The following is a 24387-nucleotide window of genomic DNA, read 5'->3' as shown; positions in this document are numbered from 1 at the left end:
ACAGAATTCTAAAACTCAAAGATTATCAAGGGAAAGAGCTCATCACCCACAAAGAAATGGAATCTATCCTAGTACAACACTTCCTTAGCATTGCAAAGGAGCCTCTCTTAGACAGGTCATAGTTCATTAACAAATTCACAAGGTACATTCCCAAGCTTGTCACAAGGGAAGACAATCATAATCTCAATAGGCCAGTATCCGAAGATGAGGTCAGTGAAGTTATCAATGAGATGCAAAATGGGAAAGCTCCTGGCCCGGATGGTTTCAATGTGGAATTTTTCAAAGAATGTTGGAAAACAATCAAACAAGACATCCTTGAGGTGGTGGAAGACTCAAGAAGATCCAAATCGGTCCTGAAGGCTCTCAATGCCTCTTTCATAGCTTTGATTCCAAAGCAGGAGAAATCCATCACACCGGACAGATTCAGACCCATAGCTTTATGTAATGTGGTGTACAAAATTATTTCAAAAGTGATTGCTAATAGACTCAAGCCCCTTCTTCCAGCTCTCATCTCAGAGGAGCAAACTGGTTATGTGGAAGGAAGACAGATTCTCAACAACATCATACAAGCTCATGAGATGGTACACTCTCTGAAGAGAAATAAGCAATTTGGTATGATCATATAGCTTGACCTAGTGAAAGCTTATGACAAGCTCAGCTGGTCTTACATCAGGGTAGTTTTGAAAGCTTATTGTTTTGACCACAATTGGATCAGATGGGTTATGGCCCTTGCATCCATGGTCAGTTTCTCAATCTTGCTTAATGGCTCGCCCTCAAGAACCTTCATGCCTTCTAGGGGACTAAGACAAGGAGATCCACTCTCCCCCTTCCTCTTTGTGCTCATGATGGAAGGGCTAGGTAGAGCGATAAAAATGGCAAGTGCTGAGGGAAGAATCAAGGGTTTGAAACTCACCACAGATGGAGCGACCTCAACTCACCAACAATTTGTGGATGATACTATGCTGTAGGGCATTCCCACAATCAAGGAAGCCAAAGCTTTTAAACAAATCTTGAATGACTTTTCTATGGCCGCTGGTACAGAGGTAAGCCTTGACAAATCAAAAGTTTTCTTTTTTAACACTGACATTGCTATTCAGAGAAATCTTACCAGAATTCTAGGGTTCCAAAGGGATCAGTTACCCTCTAAGTACCTTGGAATGCCCCTTACAAACAAACCTCTAAGCAGGGGAGTGTGGGAGCCGATCATTAACAAACTTCAGGATAAAGTAAGGAAATGGACATGCAGATCTTTAAATTTAGTAGGGCACCTTGTGCTCACAAAAACTATCCTGCAGACCATACCCATTTTCATAATGTCTAGCCTTACTGTTCCTAAAGGAATTTTACAACATATCAAGAACATTCAAAGAGATTTTCTTTGGGGCAAAGGGGAAGAGAAAAAGAAACGGGCTCTAGTAGCTTGGGATAAGCTATGAAAACCTAAGGCCCATGGAGGTTTGGGGCTTCATGACCCCGAAACCCTCAGCAAAGCTTTGGTGGAGGTGGCTCAAGGAATCAGCAACCCATTGGGCCAAGCTTTAGAAATAGAAATATGCAAGAAAAGAGATCATATTCGAATGTCTGGGCTTATCAAGGGCTCCGACATTTGGAATCTTGCTTGGGAAAATAGAGGCATTGTCCAGAAGCATAGCTTCTGGGAGATCCCAGAAGGGAACCTGGCAAGATTCTGGGAGGACAAGTGGCAGCAAGAACCAAACCTATTTAGGGAAGAACTAACTGATCTCAAAAATGACACCAACAACAAAGGTTTATGCATGGTAAGTGACTTCTGGGAACAGGTAAGGAGAAATGGCAAATGGAGAATATGGAAGGATCTAGGCTACAGGGAAGAGAGCCCTTTGAAAGGTCAGGCAAACTCTCTTGCTATGGACTTGGAACAAAGGAAGATTTTTGTTTCATCCTCGTTTGACCAACTAAGATGGGGAAGAAACAAATAAGGTAACTTTAACATCAAAGAAGCCAAACAAATAGCCCTAGGGTTTGATTATCAAAACCCTGATAAGGCATGGAAGAACCTCTAGCAGCACCCGCATTGGATGAAGATGAAGTTGTTCATGTGGTTAGTTCAACAAAAGAAAATTTTAACTTGGGAAAATCTTCTGAAGAAAGGTTTTGTTGGCCCATCCAAATGCTTTATGTGTGGTACACAAGAGGAGATGATGGAACACTTACTCAACCTTTGAACCTTCACCTCAACATTGTGGGATTGGGTGGCCTCAGTCTTTAGGCAAACTGATAGGGATGGCCTCAGCATTACCAACACTTTGAGGAATTGGAGAAGGAACTTCTCAGGCAATGAGATCATCAATAACACTTGGACTATGGTTCCAGGCTTCTTAATCTGGGATGTCTGGAAAGAACTCAATGGCAGGATTTTCAAGAGAAAAACTGGCTCAACCTAGAACAATATTGCACAGATATTAAGACAACTCAAAGATACTGTGGGTGCCATGTTAGGGAGACCTCCTAAGAACCCGACTCTGCCCTAGGACACTCGTATACTACTACAGTTGGGTCTCCATTCGTTAGTTCCCCAGAGCATGCACAAGGATGTGAGCTGGATAAACGTTGTTAAAGACTTTTGGCAACCTCCTCCTTATGGTTTCTTGAAAATTAACATAAATGGAGCTTCTAAAGGTAACCCAGTGATGGCTAATTTTGGCGGGGTCATCAGAGATGAGCAGGGGTGCATAAAGGACATCTTTCATAGTCATCTGGGAACTGCCACAAATAATATGGCGAAGCTCATGGCCTTAAAGCAGTGCCTGGAAATACTAATTGAGTCAAATTCTCATAATGTCATCATTGAAGAAGATTCGGTATTGGTTATTAATGTGGCCAAGAAGATCTGCAATGAAAAAGCACCTGGAAAAGTATCAAAACATTGGCAACTGTTGCAGGTCTTTCAACGAATTCACTCCCACCTACAAACCCTAAGAATGACCAGCTTTGTTCATGTGCAAAGAAAAGCCAATATGCTGACTGATCATCTCGCGAATGAAGGAGTGTTTTGCAAAGAAACTTACAGCAGGTATGCATGGGACTCGACACCCTCAGGGAAATTGCGTGAGGATTTTCAAAGATAGGTGGACAAAGACATGGAAAAATTCCAAACTATTAGGACTGAACAAGAACAAAGACTAGTGGAAGCAGGAGAAAGTGGAAGTGAAAGTCATTATAACCGTTAATTTTAAAAAACAAGAATAAAAGGAAAAAGGGAGAAGATAAATGCTTAAAATAGAGCTTTCCACAGGGGAGAGGCACTTGGTAAACAACAGGCATCTCAGTAGGTCGTTGACCATGGATCTTGACAGCCTTTGTAATCAATTGGCCATCAGGCAAAAAAGAAATCAGAGGTTAACCACCATTAAGCAAACCCGATGCTCTTTAGTTTAATGGTTTATAACCCTCATCGGGTCCGAAAAGGAAATTATAGACTGTGCAGGGTTTCCGCTCTGATATCTCGGAGGACCGTCAGATCAATCGTCGCATTCTATAAGTAATCGAAGCTTAAGTTTCAAAACAGACCCGAACTTTTATAAACCAATGGCTCACAATCATTTCGAGTCCATGAACCGGGTTTGTGATCATCGGATCTCACGAGATCTTAGATGGTTTTGGGTTTGTTTCGAGTTATGTATTTGGTTACCCTTCATAGGGTTAGCCCTTGTTGATCCTTACATTGCAAAGCCATGAAAAGCCATTATAAAGCCATGTAACATATGTAATCTTTCTTGTGGTTAATAGAAGGCTCCACTCTTATTTGACCAAAAAAAAGATATTACAATATGGTATGAAAGAGATGTAGTAAAAATATTTCACTTTCATTTTTAACAATAAATAAAACATCTTAATGTCGATATATATATATATATATATATATATATATATATAGGGATTTTTATCAAATCTCCCCCAGAACGCAACGAAAACCTAGAATTTACATCAAGTTCTAGAGTCAGATTCCTCGGCTAGAGAAGACAAAATGAGAATTTCTACATCACTATGATATCGTCTATTTGCTAACATAGTGACAACTATTAAATAAGCAAAATTGGCCATAGAGTAAAATAGATTTACAAAATTTAGTCATTCACCCAGTTAAGATTCAACAGACATATCTTTTGCCTCATTTGCATCTTCATTTCCATTTGATGATTGAAATATGGGGGTTGGGCTTGCCAAGGACAAGTTCTCCAACTAGCAGCAAAGAGCATCAATCTCATCATTTTGATGGTTAATTTAACATTGTAGTCCATGAATTCTTTCATTTTGTTCCACAATTGTAAGGGAGAATTGGAGGAGCATCTGCATAATTGAATTGCAGTATAATTTTTAAGAAATAGAGAAGTGAGGGCAAAGGGGGCACTTTGAGGATCCCTCACTTCCACCTTCAAGGATGGAATTCTCCATCAAAGAGTCGTGCCAAGGACAAACTCTATCACTGGCCTGGAAAATTTTAATCTCCCAATTGCATGCCAGATACATTGACGGATGGCTACCAAACACTACAACACAGATGGGACTACTGCAAATCGATTCCAAACACCAAAACTCTAGAGGCCAGAGTTGGTGAGGGGACTTGCTTTCATATTGCTTATATCCTCTCACACTAGGGGCAGATAACACCAAACACTGACATAAGCCAAATAAGGAGACCTAAAGGAAAAGAAAGTTACCAAATCCTCCCATGAAAGCTGTTGAAACTGACGAAGACCAACTACCATGCAACGTAGCAAGCTATTGTTTTGGACCTTACTTAGAGAAAGACCACCTCAGGTCGTTATCTTCTTAATTTTCCAACACTCGCACTCAGCCAATTGCTTTTTCTCTAAATGACCAACTCAAAATGATTGAGCACTAATGCAAGAGGAAAATTCAAGTAATTAACCCCATCCTAGTCTTGCCACTGCTTGAACCTTACAGACAAAGCCGGTGGGCTCAAAATGATTCTCCAATTATTGAGGAGGTGGAGCTGAAGCTTCACACTATTCCAACAATCTGCATCCTATCTTAAATAGCTAAAATTCTATATTGGATCATTAATATCCTCCATGAATGGGAATATCGAGCTTTGTATTGCTCACAAAAGCATCCTTCTTCCTTCCTATATAAGGGATGAAGCCATCACTTCAATTTGTTTGAGCTTGAAGTTTGCACATAGGGAGATTAAGTGCTTGAATCCACTATGTAGCCTCACCCTGCTTGATGTATGAGGTGGCGTGTGGCCTGCAATTCACCATTTAAACTGAAATCCTTACATAATATTGATTGATCCCAAGATGCATTAATATACAAAAGGTGGACTACCAAATCGATCCTTTCCTTCATGATTCTAATGATTTTTTGAATTGAATACCCATAAGCCTTTTTCATTAGCATTGTTAAGTCATGGAATGGTATGCCAACGTTGTTGCCCATTTATTTATGTTTGTCCCTTTCTAAGATTGCATGTTAGATTGGCTTGGTGATTTGCCAAAGAGTTGTGAATTTGAAGGATGTGAACAAAGCTTTTACGTTGAAAGGAGCCCAAGATACTCATAATTTAAAAGGAGGAGGTGATTAAGCTTATTCGTTTTGGAGGTAGTGCTCTTTTCCAGGAATTATATTGTTATGAGGGAATCTTCAACAATAATAATTCTAGAGATTCTTTCTTCCTTAGCAAATTTGAGACCAAGGAGGAGCATGTACATTTTAGCCATGTTGTTATATTCATTTCCAAGACCCCGAGTGTTATAGACATTTTTGTGCCTTACAGCATTGAGCATGAAATGTCAATAATCCAAGGGATCCAAAGTCCCTAAAAGAGTTGTTCCTACCCCTAAAGGAACAAGGTCAACAAGAGACAGCTTCTCCCAAAAGTTCTCCACCAAAAACCACTCAGAAACAGTCAATTCAGGATCAATTCAGAGGCTCCACTAGCTGTCTGCGCTGAAATGCAGAGATTACATTGGCTAGGTGCACTGCAACGCAGGTAGAAGCACTACCAGGGTGCGCTGAGCAGGAAATGACAAATGGCAAGTTCATTCAACGAGGTGGAAAGACCCTGGAAGCTTCCAGAATCTTCCTCAATGACACTTGCCTCAATGAATTCGACTAGTGATGAGTAAGAGGTTCTCAACCTCCAAGTGGAAGCAAGAACTGACAGAGGCAAGCCACAAGTCAAAACATAAGATGACTCATCCTCTCTGCTTACATCTATATATGGATCTCTCACCCAGAGGTTCAGGAGGCTGGAATTTTGTACTTTGCAGAGAATTGCTGTTGGTTTGAGATTGAGATTAGTACATTGGGTGATTTATGCTTTGTTGGAGGAAAGGAAGGGATTCTTTGGTCCGACGATTAGTATAGCACAACAGAACATGGCTTCACAACCGTGGCTGGTGCAATACCAACAACCACAATTCCAACAAGTGTACCAAGGTTCTGAGCAGCAGATCTTTGCGAACAGTGGACAACCGTACATTCAAAACGGTCAAAATCAACCACTTTACAGTGGTCAAGTCCACCAACCGTATCAGTCATACCAGCATCAATTACATTATGCTGGTATGCAAAGGCCAACTGCTCAGGCAATTCCATCGTACCCTGGGTATGCTTCACCTAACCTGAATCAACAGTTACCATTCGTGGCAACTTTAGAGTTACCCGATTTACACCGGTTAACAAACGATCCAATTGCTTACGCCCCTTAGTGGCCAGCGATTCCTCACAAACTTCCCTCAGACATTCCTAAATTTAATGGAAATCCAGGTGAGGACCCATTGAATCACGTGATGACATTTCATCTGTGGTGTTCATCAAACACCCTAAACGATGATTCGATAAGGCTTCGCCTTTTTCAGAGGACGTTAACGGGTCCAACGGCAAAATGGTATATTGAATTGCCTAGAGCTTCGTTCGACAATTTCAGCACCTTAGCCACGACTTTCTTAACCCATTTTCAATTACCGATAAGGTATGAAACGGGAACGGAAATCTTAACCAACTTCAAACAGACAACGGCCACTCACATATCTGATCATATACATGAGTGGCGACGTCGTCGTAGGATGGTAAAAACGTACGTTCCTGATCAGCTACTAGCTGAATGGTTTATTAAGTCGTTACTTCCTGCCATAACGGAAGATGTGGCGAAGGGGGGAGTCGTAACGGAAGAGCAAGTTATCGCTTGTGCGCAATATCTAGACTTGGTCTATACTCAGTCTGGCACGCTCTACGACAAAATACCTGACGCCCCTAGACCAGAATTCTCAATTCCTCCTCCTCCTAACTCAAACAATGACTCTCAAGCCGGCGATGGCATGATTTGCACGACAAACGCGAAATCGACAAAGGCTTCATCCAAGAAAGCCCGTAAGATTTCAGATCAAAATGCAAAAGACGAAATTCTTGCTTCGGAAGTAAATGTCGTATCAGCAGATAAGGGCAAAGAAACCAAACAACCAGGAAGCAAGAAGAAACAAAGCAAAGGGAAGAAGAAGAAACAAGGAGAGTCATCTCCTGAAAAAACTTCTTCAAACCCTCCTGGAAATAGGAAACCAAAGAGTCCATGTCAGATATGTGATGAGGATCATTGGACAGCAGATTGTCTATACAGAGCTGAGCTTAAGAAATTCTTTAAAAGTTCGAAAACCTCAGCAGTATAAACTGATCCGTTTCCGAATCCAGGGACAAATCTGGTTGAAAGTGGAAATGCTTCCCCGTCGCAAGTGCTAATGTTGTCAATTTCGAAGCAGCAAAATGATGCTTTGATTTCGACAAGGAACAAAGATTATGGGAATCCGCAGCTGTCGAACGACAAAGGTAAAGATCAACCAAGTAGTTCGACAACAACTTCGACAGAAGTTGTACCACCCATAATTCCTGAATTAACAATAAAACCGCCAAAGGGAGTAGTACACAAGTCAACATTTAATCCTCGCGCCAGAGCGGCGCAGCATTATAACATAGTGGAAGATTTGGCCCAATCGCCATCCGCTATGTCGACTCTTGAAGTACTACAAAATTGTCCATCCCAAAGGTAGGCTTTGTTATCAGCCATTGGTGGGGTTGATCCTAAGGATTCCAATCTTGTATCCTTCGACCACAAAGGATACGATCCTCAGTTACCAGCTCAACTAGCTTTCCTTATTCAAGTGAAAGCCCTCAACAAAACTATTCACCGAACGATTATTGATGAGGGGGCATCTACATGTATTATGTCGATGAGTTGCTGGAAAACTTTAGGATCTCCAACCTTGTCGCGATCTTCGACGACATTAAAAGCATTCGACGGAAGGACATATACCCCATATGGTATCCTAAATAACTTGAAGGTTGAACTAGGGGGAAAAACAGTGGAAATAGATGTTGAAGTCATCAATGGGAATCTTGATTACAACATCCTGCTGGGAAGACCGTGGATATATGCCATGGCGGTTGTTGTGTCGACCTATTTTAGAAAGATCGCATTCCCCTTTCAAGGGGGGATTACGATCGTCGACCAGCAAAACTTCCTCCCCAATGATTCACAAGTTACAGGAAGCATTCCCATGATCCATGGAAGCCCCCATTCACTTCAGAATATCGGAGTAGGCCTACTGAAAGATCCTATATTAATGGGAACTTTCGCTCTTCCACCTCCAATTGATTTGGCGGGAGTAGCGTCGATAGGTACCTGCAATATGATATCTTCCACGAAGATCTCAGAAGACGATATCAACATGGATCATGCAATGGTTTTGCCCCCCAAGCCCAATAGAAGTATTGTAGCAATCAATTTTCTTGGCCTGGGGGGCAACCCCAAATCAACGCTCATCAAGCGTTTGGATAGATAGGTCTAGAGAATATGGTACCCCTTCAGATCCTTGGTCGCGAGTGCATGGAACCGACGAAGGAATTGTCCAATCAATGGTAATTGACGAGGCACCATGGAATGATTCCCACCATCGTTCCCTTCTCCCGGATTGTGGAGAAGATACTCAAGATGACCTTTATCATCCTTCAGTTTTCGATTTTCTATCAAATACTGTAAATATAGTGGACTCCGAGGACGGTTCTTATCTCGTGTCAACCTCGTTAAAAAATGAAACAAGGAGTCATGAGGATAGTTCTTTTACTGAGTCAACCTCATTAAAAAATGAAACAAATCCCCTTTCCAAGTCTCAAAGGTAAACCTTCATTCCAACCACCGAGTTGAATGCAATGAAGCTTGGGGGGCATGCACCTCGATTAGCGTTATTATGCTGGGGGCATGCAAACTTATCGAGCAGTTTTAGCGTATAGTTCATGCTCGTTAAAAAATAAACATAAAATCGAGCAGTTTTAGCGTATAGTTCATGCTCGTTAAAAAATAAACATAAAATCGAGCAGTTTTAACGTATAGTTCATGCTCGTTAAAAAATAAACATAAAATCGAGCAGTTTTAGCGTATAGTTCATGCTCGTTAAAAAATAAACATAAAATCGAGCAAGTGTTTCAATCCGCGTTTAAGCTCGTTAAAAAATGAACTACCCAGTAAATAACCACTGCGAATGTAAATTATCAGCCATTAAAGCCTTGGTCGTGTTTGCACCGTCACCTCCACTTTTCCATTGGCCGATCATTCACCTCCATTTGATTGTTTACCCATTTTGAGGAATAGCTGCGAAGAGTGATCTCACTTAGCCATCCTTGTGACACTGCCGTGATTGGAAAATTCCAAACCTTACCTGGAATCAGCTGCTAACCCGTTTATCACTCGTTCCTCAAAAGACGAGTCTTCTTTAAGCTCTTTTCATCTGACTCGTAAAATATGAAAAGATTGCCGAGTTTTGGCCTTCCAGCTCGTTAAAGCGACCGGAAGTGCTATCCCTCCTCTAGATTTTAATCTTTTTGGACCTGAGGGATTATTGCACAAAAAGATCGAGCGCTTGTTTTGTTCGGCTCGTTAAAACTATCAAAAATTCATCCCTTCTGTATTGTTTTATACTTTTTCAGACTTAAGGGATTAGATGACAAAAAAGGAGCTTTGGAGTTATATTTACGTACCTTTTTAGACTCTCTAAAAATGAAAAGGGACCGAGTTATCTTTGTCGTTAAACTCGTTAAAAACATTAATAGCGACAAACTTGTCTTTAGACGAGAACGAGTTTCACTATCGCTAGGCTCGTTAAAACATAGCGATGGGTTTGCCCGAAGGGCAAATTATAGAACAAGCATATGTTATCCTCCTCAAGCTTGACAAAAATAAAGAGGTACTGGTCAGAAATGACTGGGGAAAAATTGGGAAGAAACTCAAAGAACTTTTATTGGTAGCAAGTTGCTCTTGAACATGACACTTCCACTCCGTGTCTGAGTCGGGTTGGGTTGTTTCATTCACCGGTCACATCACCATGGTCTCGCCATACCATCCATCTTTGGGGTAAATGCTACCAATCCATCACACAAGTGTCGCCGATATGTTTAAGAGAAGTCATCCAGAGAAGTCAACCGTGTCCCATCCACTACCATACATTATCCTTCATCCTTTCATGACCGCCACCCTGAACCATATATCATCAGATCGTTTTCACCTCCATCAAAATCATTTGCTCCGTTCTGTGTCACTGATGTGGGATACATTAAGGCCCTCCTTTGACGGATCGCTTCTTGTCGACATCAGCTCATTATCCAAGAAGTTGATCTAGGAACACACCCTTCAGTACTTTGAAGCTTGCATGCCTCAATGGCAAGTTTCTCACTTCTGGCAACAGGTATACATCAATGACCTTCGACCGGAAGATTTTGCGTGGTGTTCGACGCCAAGTCCTTTATTCACACCACGTGAATTGTACTGCAGTACCTTGAGGGTCATTATCATTATCGGTGATTCCTCTCGCGCTTGTTAACAGTTTACATCATTGACTGGTAATCAAGCGATGTCTTTCCATGTTCGACTTCAGAACATTTCTCACATGGATCGACTTATACTTAGAGTGAAGATCGAACGAGATTGAAGACCCCGGATCTAGTTCCATCCATCCAGGCTGCGATATATATTCAGGAAAAAATAAAGACATTGACATGTACAGCATTGCAGCAGATAATCATCCTACCAAAAGGATGATGATTTCATCAAAATCATCAGTCTACCATCAGACGATTGTCTGTTCTATGTACAGAAAAATGAATTTATAAAGTTGAGCATGGGAATGCCCGCCTCAGCTAGATCATGAAAGCAGTATGAAAAATAATGTATTGTATTGTATCTTATTACAGGTCTCCTCCCAGCATTGGAAGAACTTCGGATCCTCCTAATAAAGCATTTCACCCGATAAACGGCCTCATACTTTAGGGGGCAACTGTTATAGACATTTTTGTGCCTTACAGCATTGAGCATGAAATGTCCATAATCCAAGGGATCCAAAGTCCCTAAATGAGTTGTTCCTACCCCTAAAGGAACAAGGTCAACCAATGACAGCTTCTCCCAGAAGTTCTCCACCAAAAACAACTCAGAAACAGTCAATTCAGGATCAATTCAGAGGCTCCACTAGCTGTCTGCACTGAAATGCAGAGATTACACTGGCTAGGTGCACTGCAACGCAGGTAGAAGCACTACCAGGGTGCGCTGAGCGGGAAATGACAAATGGCAAGTTCATTCAACGAGGTGGAAAGACCCTGGAAGCTTCCAGAATCTTCCTCAATGACACTTGCCTCAATGAATTCGACTAATGATGAGTAAGAGGTTCTCAACCTCCAAGTGGAAGCAAGAACTGACAGAGGGAAGCCACAAGTCAAAACATAAGCTGACTCATCCTCTCTGCTTACATCTATATATGGATCTCTCACCCAGAGGTTCAGAAGGCTGGAATTTTGTACTTTGCAGAGAATTGTTGTTGGTTTGAGATTGAGATTAGTACATTGGGTGATTTATGCTTTGTTGGAGGAAAGGAAGGGATTCTTTTGCTGGGAGGTAGATGCTAGATTGGGACTCATTTGGTTGTATCTCCTCTTGAACCTTGTTATCATGTCAATAAAGCTACTTGAGTTTCTCCTATATGCTTGTATTTCAATGATGTTTTGTTATATTTGCATATTTAGTTTATATCTGATCCTAAACTAGTTATGAATGTGAATCTATATCTTTTGTGTAGTTTTCCTCTCTTGTGATCTTGCAGGAACTGGGTGAAGCTGGACCAGTGAAAGAGCAGGCAGCGGGAAGCGAACGAAAGAGAGAGTGATTGGATCGACAAACTAGCGGAAGACACCGGTTAGTTACATCCTTCTTTCTCTATTTGCATCTCATAAAGAAGAATACTCAGATAGCTTTCCTTGTTTGTTACTAAGGCACTATCACCTCTTAGAGTGGGATAGGGGCATTCCGAATTGGATACTTTTCCCAACAACACCGAGCATATTTAGTTTTGTGGTGCTCAACGGGATCCTAAAGGATCTCTTCCCCTCCTACAACCCCTAATCATAATTAAATATTTTAATGCAGAAAAAGAAGTAATTGAAAGTAAAAAATTTGATAACTTCATAATAAGAGAAATGAGAGGAAAAACCGTTTTAATTTGAACAATGTAATCCATAAATAAAATATATCAATACCCATATTAAGTAAAATATTTTAATGTTAAATAAAAAACTATATATATATATATAAAGAACAATGTATAAATTGATTATAAAAAATAAAAAAATATCTTATTGTTAAAACATTTAGAGTACTCTAACTATTCTACATCTTGGCCCTTTTTAAGGTATATTCTTTCATCAAAATTTTCCAAATCCAACAAAGAGTTTTTCGAATTATAAGTTTAAGTTGTGTATTCCTCATAATCCAAGTGTCTAAGGACATTTTCAAAGCATTGAATCTATTTATGTATTCAAAAATAAAATTTAAAAAATGAAAAATTACACACACACATATGGTGTGAACCTTTTCACTAATTTTTGCACTTTAAAAGAGGTTTGCACCTCAAGGGATTTGATCCCTCTCATTAATACTAAATCAGTGGTTAAAATAAATCCATACTAGTATTATTTAACTTTCAAAAAAAAAAACGTCTAATTTGATAATAAATTAACATACTCAAATTCACTTTCAATATTTATTTATTTGTATAGTAAGAGTAATGCATTTGGTTACAATAAATACAATAAGAAATATAAATAAATATGAATGGCTGGTATTTTTATAATAATGAATAAATATGGTCATTGTGATTTTTTTTAATCAATTATTTGAACGAGACATTATGTTTAAACATTCTACTATTTTTTCCCAATAATGGTGTCTTTTACATATGTAAGACCTTATATTTAACATTTTTTAAAACCAACCTAGATCTATGTTAACTCTGGATCTATCAAGCGCCGAGAGGGATCGAGCGTCTTGAGGTGAAAACCTCTTTTTTGAGTGAAAAACTTGAGGAAAGGTTTGCACCTCCAGAGATTTGATCCCTCTTAGTGTTTGATAGATTCGGAGTTAAGATGGATCTAGGCTGGTTTCAGTCGTGTGTGGCCAAGGAAAATCTAACGAACATATGATTAATTTTATCAATAATATGTAAATACATCTAATATTAATATAACCATTTTAAATATGCTAAATATGTCTGAGATTTATCTGATCATTTTAATTTTAATTTTCTTAGTTACCTCAGTTTGTTAAGATGATAAATATTGTCAGTAAATTTAATGATGAAAGATGATGAAATAAAAAATTTGAATGCTACAAAGTGACAATGTAATAGTGTTGAATGATAGAAAATCTAAATAATAAAAATGTAGTCAATTACAAATAGTCTTCATCGGGATCAATCTCAAACTATTTTCTTCTACTATTCTTGTTGTCACCCTTGTTAGTTTTGTCATATTTTCATATTGATTACATGAAAAGGATAGTTGAAATTGTAAACCATTTAAATATTTAGCTCGAACTATTGTAATAAATATCATACATTATCTGTCTTGCTCTCTAATATTAACAGGTTGAATTACTATAACAAAAAAATCAATGTGCATTTTCAATAATCAATATTGTTTTGTGCTTACACTGAAATCAATGTACACTATTAATCCAATCACTTTAAAATTAATGTACCATCATACATCCAATAACATCAAATCATAAATCAACATATACACTAAAATCAATGCATCTAATGCAAGAAATCAAATAAGATTAGAAAACAACATCTACATTGAAATCAATGCATCTAATACAAGTAATCAAATAGGATTAGAAATCAACATCTACACTCAAATCAATGCATCTAGTGCAAGCAAGAAAATAAGATTAGAAACCAACATCTACAATAAAATCAATGCATCTAGTGCAAGAAATCAAATAGGATTAGAAATCACTATCTACACTGAAATCAATGCATTTAATGCAAGCAATCAAATAGGATTAGAAATCACCATCTACACTGAAATCAATGCATTAAATGCAAGCAATCAAATATAATTAGAAATCAACATCTACATTGAAATTAATGCATCTAGTGGAAGAAATCAAATAAGATTAGAAATCACCATCTACACTAAAATCAATGCATTTAGTGCAAGAAATCAAATAAGATTAAAAATCACCATCTACACTGAAATCAATTCATTTAGTACAATCAATCAAACAAGATTAGAAATCATCTACATTTAAATCAATGCATCTAGTGCAAGCAATCAAATAGGATTAGAAATCACCATCTACACTGAAATCAATGTATCTAGTGCAAGAAATATTCTTCCCTCTCTCCCCCCTCCATCTATATCTATATCTCCCTCCATCTCTCCTTATTTGTCTATTTATCTCAACCCCACAAACACACACACACTCTCTCACTTCATATCTATCAATCTCACTATCCCTCCCTCCTTGTCTCCATCTCTCTCTTCTTTCTCTTCACCTTCCATCTATATCTCTATCTCCCTCTGTCTCTCTATATCACCCCCAAAACATACACTCTCTTTCTCCAATATATCTATCTATCACTCCCCCCTCCTCTCCCTCTCTCTCTCTTCCCCTTCTCTCCCTCTCCCCGAATTCTATCTCTCTTCCCTCCTGTTGTCCTCACTCTCTCTCTCCACCTTTCTCTCTCTATGTATTTCTTCTTACCTCCCTCTCTCTCCCCCTCCATATCCATCTCTCTTTCCCTACCTCTCTCCACTCTCTCACATCCTCTCTCTCTTCCTTTATCTCCCACCACTCTCTATCTCTCTCTCTTCACCTTCCAACTCTTTCACTATATGCCTCTCTCTCTCCTTATCTCCCCCCTTATCTCCATCTCTCCTTCTATGTCTCTTTATCTCATCCCCAAACATATACACTCTCTCCATCTCTCCCTTGTCACTCCCTCTATCTCTCCACTTATCACTCTTCACGTCTTTCTTCTTCCCTCCCTCTCTCCCCCTCCAACTCCATCTCTGTTAATTTTAGGCAACAATGGTTTGTTCTATGCTTTAGAGCAATTTTAAGTCAATTTATTTATGAGCCCAATATTAATTTCATTTTAGCAATCACATAAACATGTAAGTAAAGTACTGATAGAACATAAACATAAACAGTAGAAGACAAGCCAAGACAAGAGGACACAAGATGTGGCACTAGCTAGGGACAAACCCCAATGTGGGGAAACCCTTGATCAAACCATCTTTTAGTCTTCAATAGTCAGCAGAGAGAGATAGTACAATTTATAAATTTTGATAATTTATAACAGCAACAAAAGAGCCCTAACCAAAAAAGTCAACATGGGTCAACAGGTCAAATTTTCTTCCTCAATTCATCTCTCTCAAACCCAATCAACTCGGCCTCCAACAATCCTCTGAATCAACCCAAAACAGTCCTAAAAATCACAATCAAACTTGGTCAAAGCATAAGTCAAACCTGCGGTCAATTCTCTGTAGTCAACGTTGGTCAAACAATACGAAATGCCTCAATTTCTATGCCCAAAAATGTGGCTTGCCCAAACAGAAATTTCCCTCACAAAAACGCAGTCAAACAGGTCAACATTGGTGAAAACCCTTCCTGAAATTCGGTTAACGCCAATCAACGCCCAAAACAAAAAATGACTATCTTCTTCTTCACACGTGTGGAGAGGCTGCCCAAAATTTTGCACCCAATCATGTGAGGAGAGAGAGATGTGTGAGAATTGAAGTGTGTCCAAATGAGGAGGAGGCGTCGTGTATTTATAGGTAAATATTGAGGATGAATAGACGTGACTGTTGGGCTTCTGAGCCTACATGAGTTTATTGGCCAACCTTGATAATTTGTCCATGATCAAAATAAATTCATAACTTCATTTGTACATGCTAGAATGGGATGATCTTTAGATCAATCCTACACCTATCGGAGAGAGGAATCCAAGAAAAATATCAGTTGTCATAAATAAGATGACCCATGTGGAGTTTGGCCCTAGTTGTCAATTTTAACACTCCCTCTCAACTAGGGAGAACTCCACCTGCTAATCCATCCACCAATCTGTACCATCTTTGCCATCCATGCACTAATATGCACTACTATGTTATGCTCTGTTGAACTATGAAGAAGAAGAAGTGATTGAGAATGTATCACACCATTCTTTACTGACCTGAAGTCATTCCCAATCAAAAGAGAGTGTCTCGTACCACTCTTACTGACCTGAAGTCAATTCCAATCAAAAGAGAGTGTCTCATACCACTCTTACTAATCCAAAGTCAGTTCCAATCAAAAGAGAGTGTCTCATACTACTCGTACTGACTCGAAGTCAGTTCCCATTGATCCTAGATCAATATCGGACATCCTAGCATAGGGAGTATGGTAGTACACGATGCATCCATCGGTAGTACTATGGTACCTATCCTCATTTCCCTACTCATTGGCCAGATGAGAGGTACTTCCCATGAGTCTCAAAATGCATCGGTAGGATGTCTCGGTAGGAGAAGGATGAACCACTCATCTTGCTCACATGTCGCCAAGGGGTATCACGGGGGAAGGATGAACCATTCACCCTGTACATATCAAACCACTAGGTGAAGGTTGAACCACTCACCCTATGGTTGCTCACTGCTCCAAGGAGTACCCCAAGTCCCCCAGAGCTCCCAGAGGTCAATGTCCATCTCATACAGGACCCTCACAAAAGGGTCTCTCCACGAATCCAAGTCATTCTCGGAAGACCATGAATTTAACCTTCTCTAGGGGATTTGTCAGAATATCAACAACCTGCTCATCAATCCCAATGTGATGGAGCCTTATTACTCCTCGTTGTACCATATCCCGGATAAAGTGGTACCTGATATCTATATGCTTGGAGTGATCATGAAACCCGGGATTCTTTGATAATCTAATCCCACTCTGGTTGTCGCAAAATATCACGGTGGTATCCAGCACAAGTCCAAACAACTCATTGAAGAGCTTCCTCAACCAAACAGCTTCATAGGAGGCTATAGTAGCAACTATGTATTCGGCCTTGGCGTGCTCAAGGCAACCAATTTCTGCTTCCTGCTCATCCAGGATATCGAAGCAGAACCCAAAGAAAAACAACATCCAAAAGTGCTCTTGCGATCCACCACACTGCTAGCCTAATCAGCATCAGAATAACCTTGCAGCCTGACATTTCTGGTAGTGTATCTCAGTCCATGATTGATTATGCCCCGAATATATCTCAGAGTATTCTTGGTGGCAATCCAATGTATATGATGAGGCTCAACCATGTATTGGCTCAATGTGTTAATTGCAAAGCATATGTCCAGATGGGAGTTCACCTAGAACATCAGTGCTCCTATAAGTTGATGATACTCAGAAGCATTCCCCAATTCAGGTCCAGCAGCACCACCACATAACTTCTTAAAGTTAAGTTCCATTGTAGTAGTCACAGGCTTGCAGTCTTCCATCCCAAATCTTTCCAATATCTTCGCAACATATTTTCCTTGAGAGAGGAAAATTTTACCTGGCTTTTGCTAGACCTCCAACCATAGGAGATAGTGCATCGATCCTAGGTCCTTCATCTCTTACATTTGTGAATGAGAGGGTCTGCACCTATCAGAAAGAGATCATCCACATAAAGTACCAGAATGAGAGGTTTATCATTTTCAACCTTAAAGTAAAGGTTTGGATCGGCTTCACTTCTAGTGAATCTCGGCTTAATCAGATAGTTATTGATCCTCTCATAGCAAGCCTGGGGTGTTTGCTTCAATCCATAGAGAGCTTTCTTCAACCTGCATACATGAGATTCCCGATCATGAACTTCAAACCCCTCTGGTTGTTCCACATAGACTTCCTCTTTGATTAAACCATGCAAGAAGGTGGTCTTGACATCCATCTGACGTAGGTTCCATCCTTGTGAGGTAGCAAGGGCTATGATCGAGCAGATGGTGGTGTATCTGGAAACAGGTGCAAATATCTCATCGTAATCTACACCTTCCTTTTGAGAGAAGCCTTGAGAAACAAAGCGATCCTTGAACTTTTATGCACTTCCATCAACTCCATGCTTGATTTTGTAAAGCCACTTAGAAGTGACAACCGATTTATCCTGGGGTTTAGGGACCACATCCCAGACATCATTCTTCATAATTGACTCGTATTCTTCATTCATAGCATCCTTTCATACTTGTTGATTCATGTCTTATTCGAATGATGAAGGCTCATTTTGAATGATAGTGCTCATGGCGGTTAAATATCCTTGGTACATGTTCGACTTCTTGCTTTCACGGAAATTCTCCCCTTGGTGCAATGTGCCTCTAAGCATCTTCGAGAGTCTCCTTAAGCCACAAGGGTCACCTCCTGGAGGAGGAAGACTCATGAGGGAGTGGATATTTAGGATCCATAGGTTCATCAACATCAGGCATCGTTTCGTCCTCTTTTTCACCCTGATTTCTTGTGTCATCTTCTTTGTCCTTCCTTAGGATAGAAAGGTTGATGATCTTCCTTGGGGCCATATTTTCGTCGAAGGTGACATCGTGACTTATCTCAACTTCCTTTTGACCAACTACATAAATTCTATATCCCTTAGAATTTTCACTATAGCCCACAAAGATTCCTTTCTTCCTAGATGCACCCAATTTGCTTCTTTTCTCTTTCAGCACATGGAAATATATGGGGCTTCCAAAAATTCTAAAATGAGAGACATCGAGTTTCTTACCAGTGAACATTTCTTCAGGACTCTTGGAGTCCAATGCTTGATGAGGGCATCAGTTTTGAGCATACATGGTGGTATTTGCAGCTTCACCCCATAGAAACTTTGGAAGGCCTTGATCATGAAGCATGGCATGGACAATTCTACAATAGAGCGATTCTTCCTTTCAGCCACAAAATTCTGCTGAAGAGTGTATGGCATTGTAGTCTCCCTCTTAATGCTATCTTCTCTGCAATAATATTGGAATTCATTGGATTCATACTCTATCCCATTATCAATCCTCAATATCTTGATTTTCTTCCCGGATTGGTTTTCGATCAAGGCTTTGAAATGTCAGAACCAGGTGAAAAATTCATCCTTCTTGTTCAAGAAGTAAATCCATGTCTTGCGAGAATAATCATCCACAAAGGTGAGATAATATAAGTATCCTCCCAAGGAGTTTACAGGCATCATACCATATATGTCAGAGTGGATCAATTGCAATATGTCTGTGGTCTTGTTATTACTTGAGGGGATTGGTCCCCTTGTAAGTTTTCCTTCGACACATCCCGGACACACACCTTCATGCTCTACTTTGAACTCAGACATACCTGTCACCATCTGTCTCACATCGGGAAGGGCCTTATAATGAAGATGGGCAAACCTTCGGTGCCATAGTTCAGATTGTAGAGATTTGTCGCAGGACATGGCTCCCAATGGACTTCCTCCAACTTGATACAAATTGTCAACCCTGAACCCAAGAGTAAAATCATACTTGAAATTTGTTTTCCAAACACGTACCTTTCCATTGATAAATCCACCTTGAGTCCTTTATCTTCTATCGTTGAAATGGAAACTAGGTTCTTGTTAAGATCGGGTACATATAGTACTTCTTGCAAATGAATAGTGTTACCTTGATTCAATTAAAGGGTAACATTCCCTACTCCCTTCACAAGATAGGTAGCATCGTCTCCAAGGATGATCTCCAAGTTTGTCTCCTTTTCTATCATATTAGAGAGGGCTTCCTTGTATCCGGTGAAGTGCCTTGAGGCACCACTATCAATCAGCTAATTTCCCAAAGTGTCTAGACCAGAGGCAGTGGAGAGGGATGATATAAGATAATACTCTTTTTTCTTATTGTTAACAACATTGGATTCATCATACCTAGAGTTCCTTGATTTCTTGGAGAGTCAACCATTTCCTTGATGTCCCACATTCCTTTTTCCTTTGCCATTGGACCTGCCATTCCTTTGATTGTTGTTGTTGTTGTTGAAGTTGCCCCTGGAGTTGTTATGATAGTCATCATCTCAAGGTGTATCCCTTTTATTAGGAAACTCCCTTGCATAGTGGCCAAACTTATTTCAAACAAAGCACCTGCCCTTCCTTCTTCCCTTAGATCCAGGCTTTCCATGGAAATGACCTTTAGACCCTGCATTATTCCTCCTTTTGGCATGGGAGAAGAATGCAGTGGGGTTGTTTCTATTAAAAGGCATTTATTTCTTTCTTATTGACTGCATCTTGACTTTAATTATTCAAACCCTGGAATTGGATCATTTTTTAGTATAGTGGTTCTAAATACATACCACTCAAGTGGGAGTCCTCCAAGGGTGGTGAGAGTAAGTTACCTGTCAGGAATGACTTCTCCAATCGAGAGTAGACCATTCTTGATCTCACTAATTCTCAAGAAATAGGATTGAATATCCTCATCCTTGCCCTCCTTAATATCCTTCAACTTATTCTTGAGAAAGAGAATTTGATTAGCATTAATAACCTTGAACATGTCGTATATCTCCTTGCAGGTCTTCAATTTGGAGATATAGGCCACTAGATGCTTGTCAATGGAATATCTGATAATCTTCTTCACTTTGACTTCAGCTTTATGGTACTTGGTCTTCACAGCAGCCGGTGCATTTGAAGTGGACTCATGGATTTTACCCTGCACATAATCCATCACTTGCTTTTCTTCCAAGGTCAAATCAAGAGACATCTTCCATCCATGATAGTCAGATTTATCATGGAGCTTGTCTTCAACCAGGAAGTAGGATGAGGAACCCATTGAGTGTTTTGTCCTTGTCCAACTGTCTTTGGTGATTTCTCTTTCACTCTTGCTTGGGCTTTGTCTTCACCTCAACTCTGATACCATGTTAATTTTAGGAAACAATGGTATGTTCTATGTTTTAAAGCAATTTTACTTCAATTTGTTTATGAGCCCAATATCAATTTCAGTTTAGCAATCACATAAAAATGTAAGTAAAGTTTGGAGAGAACATAAACATAAACAATAGAAGACAAGCCAAGACAAGAGGACACAAGATGTGGCACCAGTCAGGGACAAACCCCAATGTGGGGAAACCCTTGATCAAATATTCTTTTAGTCTTCAATAGTTCAGCAAAGAGAGATAGTACAATTTACAAATTCTGATAATTTATAACAACAACAAAAGAGCCCTAACCAGAAAAGTCAATGTTGGTCAACAAGGCATATTTTCTTCCTCAATTTAGCTCCGTTAAACCTAATCAACTCGGCCTCCAATAGTCCTCTGAATTAGCCCAAAACAGTCCTTAAAATCACAATTAAACTTGGTTAACGCTGGTCAAACAATACAGAATGCCTCGATTTATGTGCCCAAAAATGCGGCCTGCCCAAACAGAAATCTCCCTCACAAAAACATAGTCAAACAGGTCAACGCTGGTCAAAACCCTTCCTGAAATTTGGTCAACGCCCAAAACAAAAAATGACTTTCTTCTTCGCATGTGTGGAGAGGTTGCCCAAAAATCCATACCCAATCATGTGAGGAGAGAGAGATGTGTGAGAAGTCAAGTGTGTCCAAATGAGGAGGAGGCATCATGTATTTATAGGTAAACATTGAGGATGAATAGACGTGATTGTTGGGCTCCTAAGCCTACATGAGTTTGTTGGTCGACCTTGACAATTTGTCCATAATCAAAATAAACTCATAACTTCATTTGTACATGTCAAAATGGGATGATCTTTAGATCAATCATGCACCTCTCTCAGAGAGGAATCCAAGAAAAATATCAGTTGTCATAAATAAAATGACCCATGTGGAGTTTGGCCCTACTTTCCAATTTTAACAATCTCTCTATCCCTCCCTATATCCTCCTATCTCACTCCCTCTCTCCTCCTCTCTCTCAAGTCCTCTATATCATCCTTACTCTCTCTCTCTCTCTCTTTCTCTCCTACCTTCCTCTCTCTTCCCCATCTATCTCTCTCTCTCTCTCTCTCTCTCTCTCCCCTACAATCCTCTCCCTTCCCCCATCACTCTGTTCCTCTCTCTCCCTTTCTCTCCTACCTCCCTCTATCTTCCCCCCTCCTGCTCTCTCTCTCTCTCTCTCTCTCTCTCTCTCTCTCTTTGTCTTTGCCCTCCAATCCTCTCTCTCCCCCCATCACTCTCTCTCTCTCCAACTATGTTACTATATCCCTCCTTTTCCCCTTCTCTCCCCCCTTGTCTCCATCTCTCCTATGTCTCTTTATATCACCCCTAAACATACAACTCTCTCTCCATCTCTCCTTTTTCACTCTCTCTCTCTCCATCTCTCTCTTTTCACTCTCTCTCTCCACTTCTCACTCTCTATGTCTTTCTTCTTCCCTCTCTCTCTCCCCCTCCATCTCCACTTCTCTATCCCTCCCTCTCCTCCTCTCTCTCACCCGTCCTCTCTCTTCCTTTCTCTCCTACCTCCCTCTCTCTTCCCCCATGTCTCTCTCTCTCTCTCTCTATGCCCTCCAATCCTTTCACTCCTCTCCATCTCTCTCTCTTCATTCATCCTCTCCCCTCTCCTTCAATTTATCTCCATCTCTCCCTTGTTACTCCTCCTATTTCTCCACCTTTATCACTCTATGTCTTTGTTCTTCCCTCCCATATATATCTAGAGTTAATATTTATATCATGATATATTAATATATAGTATAATATAACAAATTTACTATTGTATTAATCCAAAGTTATTAAATTTAATAATATTAATATTATAATATATTAATATGAATATTAGATTTAATAATAATAATAATAATAATAATATTTTAATATTAATATTAGGGTTAATAATAATTTGGTTCATGGCATTTGGCCCATAGGCTTGGTATATAATTAGATGTTGATTTCTAATCTTATTTGATATATTTTTATTTATTTACCATACCTCTTTTATAAATATTGTATTTGGCCCATGGTATTAATAATAATTTGTCCCATGGTATTTGGCCCATAGGCTTCACCTAAAGAAAAACTCTTTATTAGTTTTTGTAAATCTAAAGAGGTTTATGGAGTAAATATAAAAAATATGGTATTTGGCCCATAGGCTTCTCCTAAATAAAAACTCTTTATTAGTTTTTGTAAATCTAAAGAGGTTTATGAAGTAAATATAAAAATAGGTTTTATTTATTTTCTTGAGTTTTTGTAAACATAAATAGGTTTATGGAGTAAATATAAAAATAGGTTTTATTTATTTACCATACCTCTAGTTTATTTATATTTTTATATATCTACCATACATTGGAGTAGGTATAAAATGAGGTTTTATTTATTTACCATACCTCTAGTTTATTTATATTTTTATATATTTACCATACATCTGGAGTAGGTATAAAAAGAGGTTTTATTTATTCACCATACCTCTAGTTTATTTATATTTATATTTCATCATTTTTATATCATAATGAATTTTTTATTGTCTATTTATATCATTTTGTAAGTTATTATTTAAGCCGACATTATTTAATTTATTTTTAAATTGGCCGACATTAATGAAATTTCAGCTACACGAACACACTTACACGTACCCCATACTATGTTGTAGAATGTGCCTCATATTTGTTTTCTTAAATAGATTTATTTTAATAAGTTTAGAATGTTTTGAATTTGTATGTCATATACTAGTTTATATTTATTTTAATTTTTGATCTATTAAATGGGAAGCAGGGTTGGAATTTCAAAAAAAACACATTCGGACACACTTACACATGTACCCCATACTAGGTTGTAGAATGTAGAATGTGCCTCTCAGCGCAATTATTCAATTTGTTTTCTTAAATAGATTTATTTTAATAATTTTATAATGTTTTGAAATGGTATGTCATATACTAATTTATATTTATTTTAATTTTGGATCTATTAAGTGGAAGCATGGTTGGAATTTCAAAACAGACACATTCGTTAAAATTGACAGTTTTCACACCTCCCCACCAATATTCATAATTTCAACAGGGTTGGAATTTCAAAACAGACATTTTCTTTAAAATTGACATTTTTCACACCTCCCCACCAATATTCATAATTTCAACAAAGGAACTTGACGGTTTTGCAAT

Source organism: Pinus tabuliformis, chromosome 5_2, assembly GCF_031772625.1.
Source record: "Pinus tabuliformis cultivar Carrire ecotype Pingquan chromosome 5_2, CPIR1, whole genome shotgun sequence".
Taxonomy (NCBI): Eukaryota; Viridiplantae; Streptophyta; class Pinopsida; order Pinales; family Pinaceae; genus Pinus; species Pinus tabuliformis.
The sequence above is the reverse complement of the archived record's forward strand: the minus strand, read 5'-3'. Positions refer to the sequence as shown.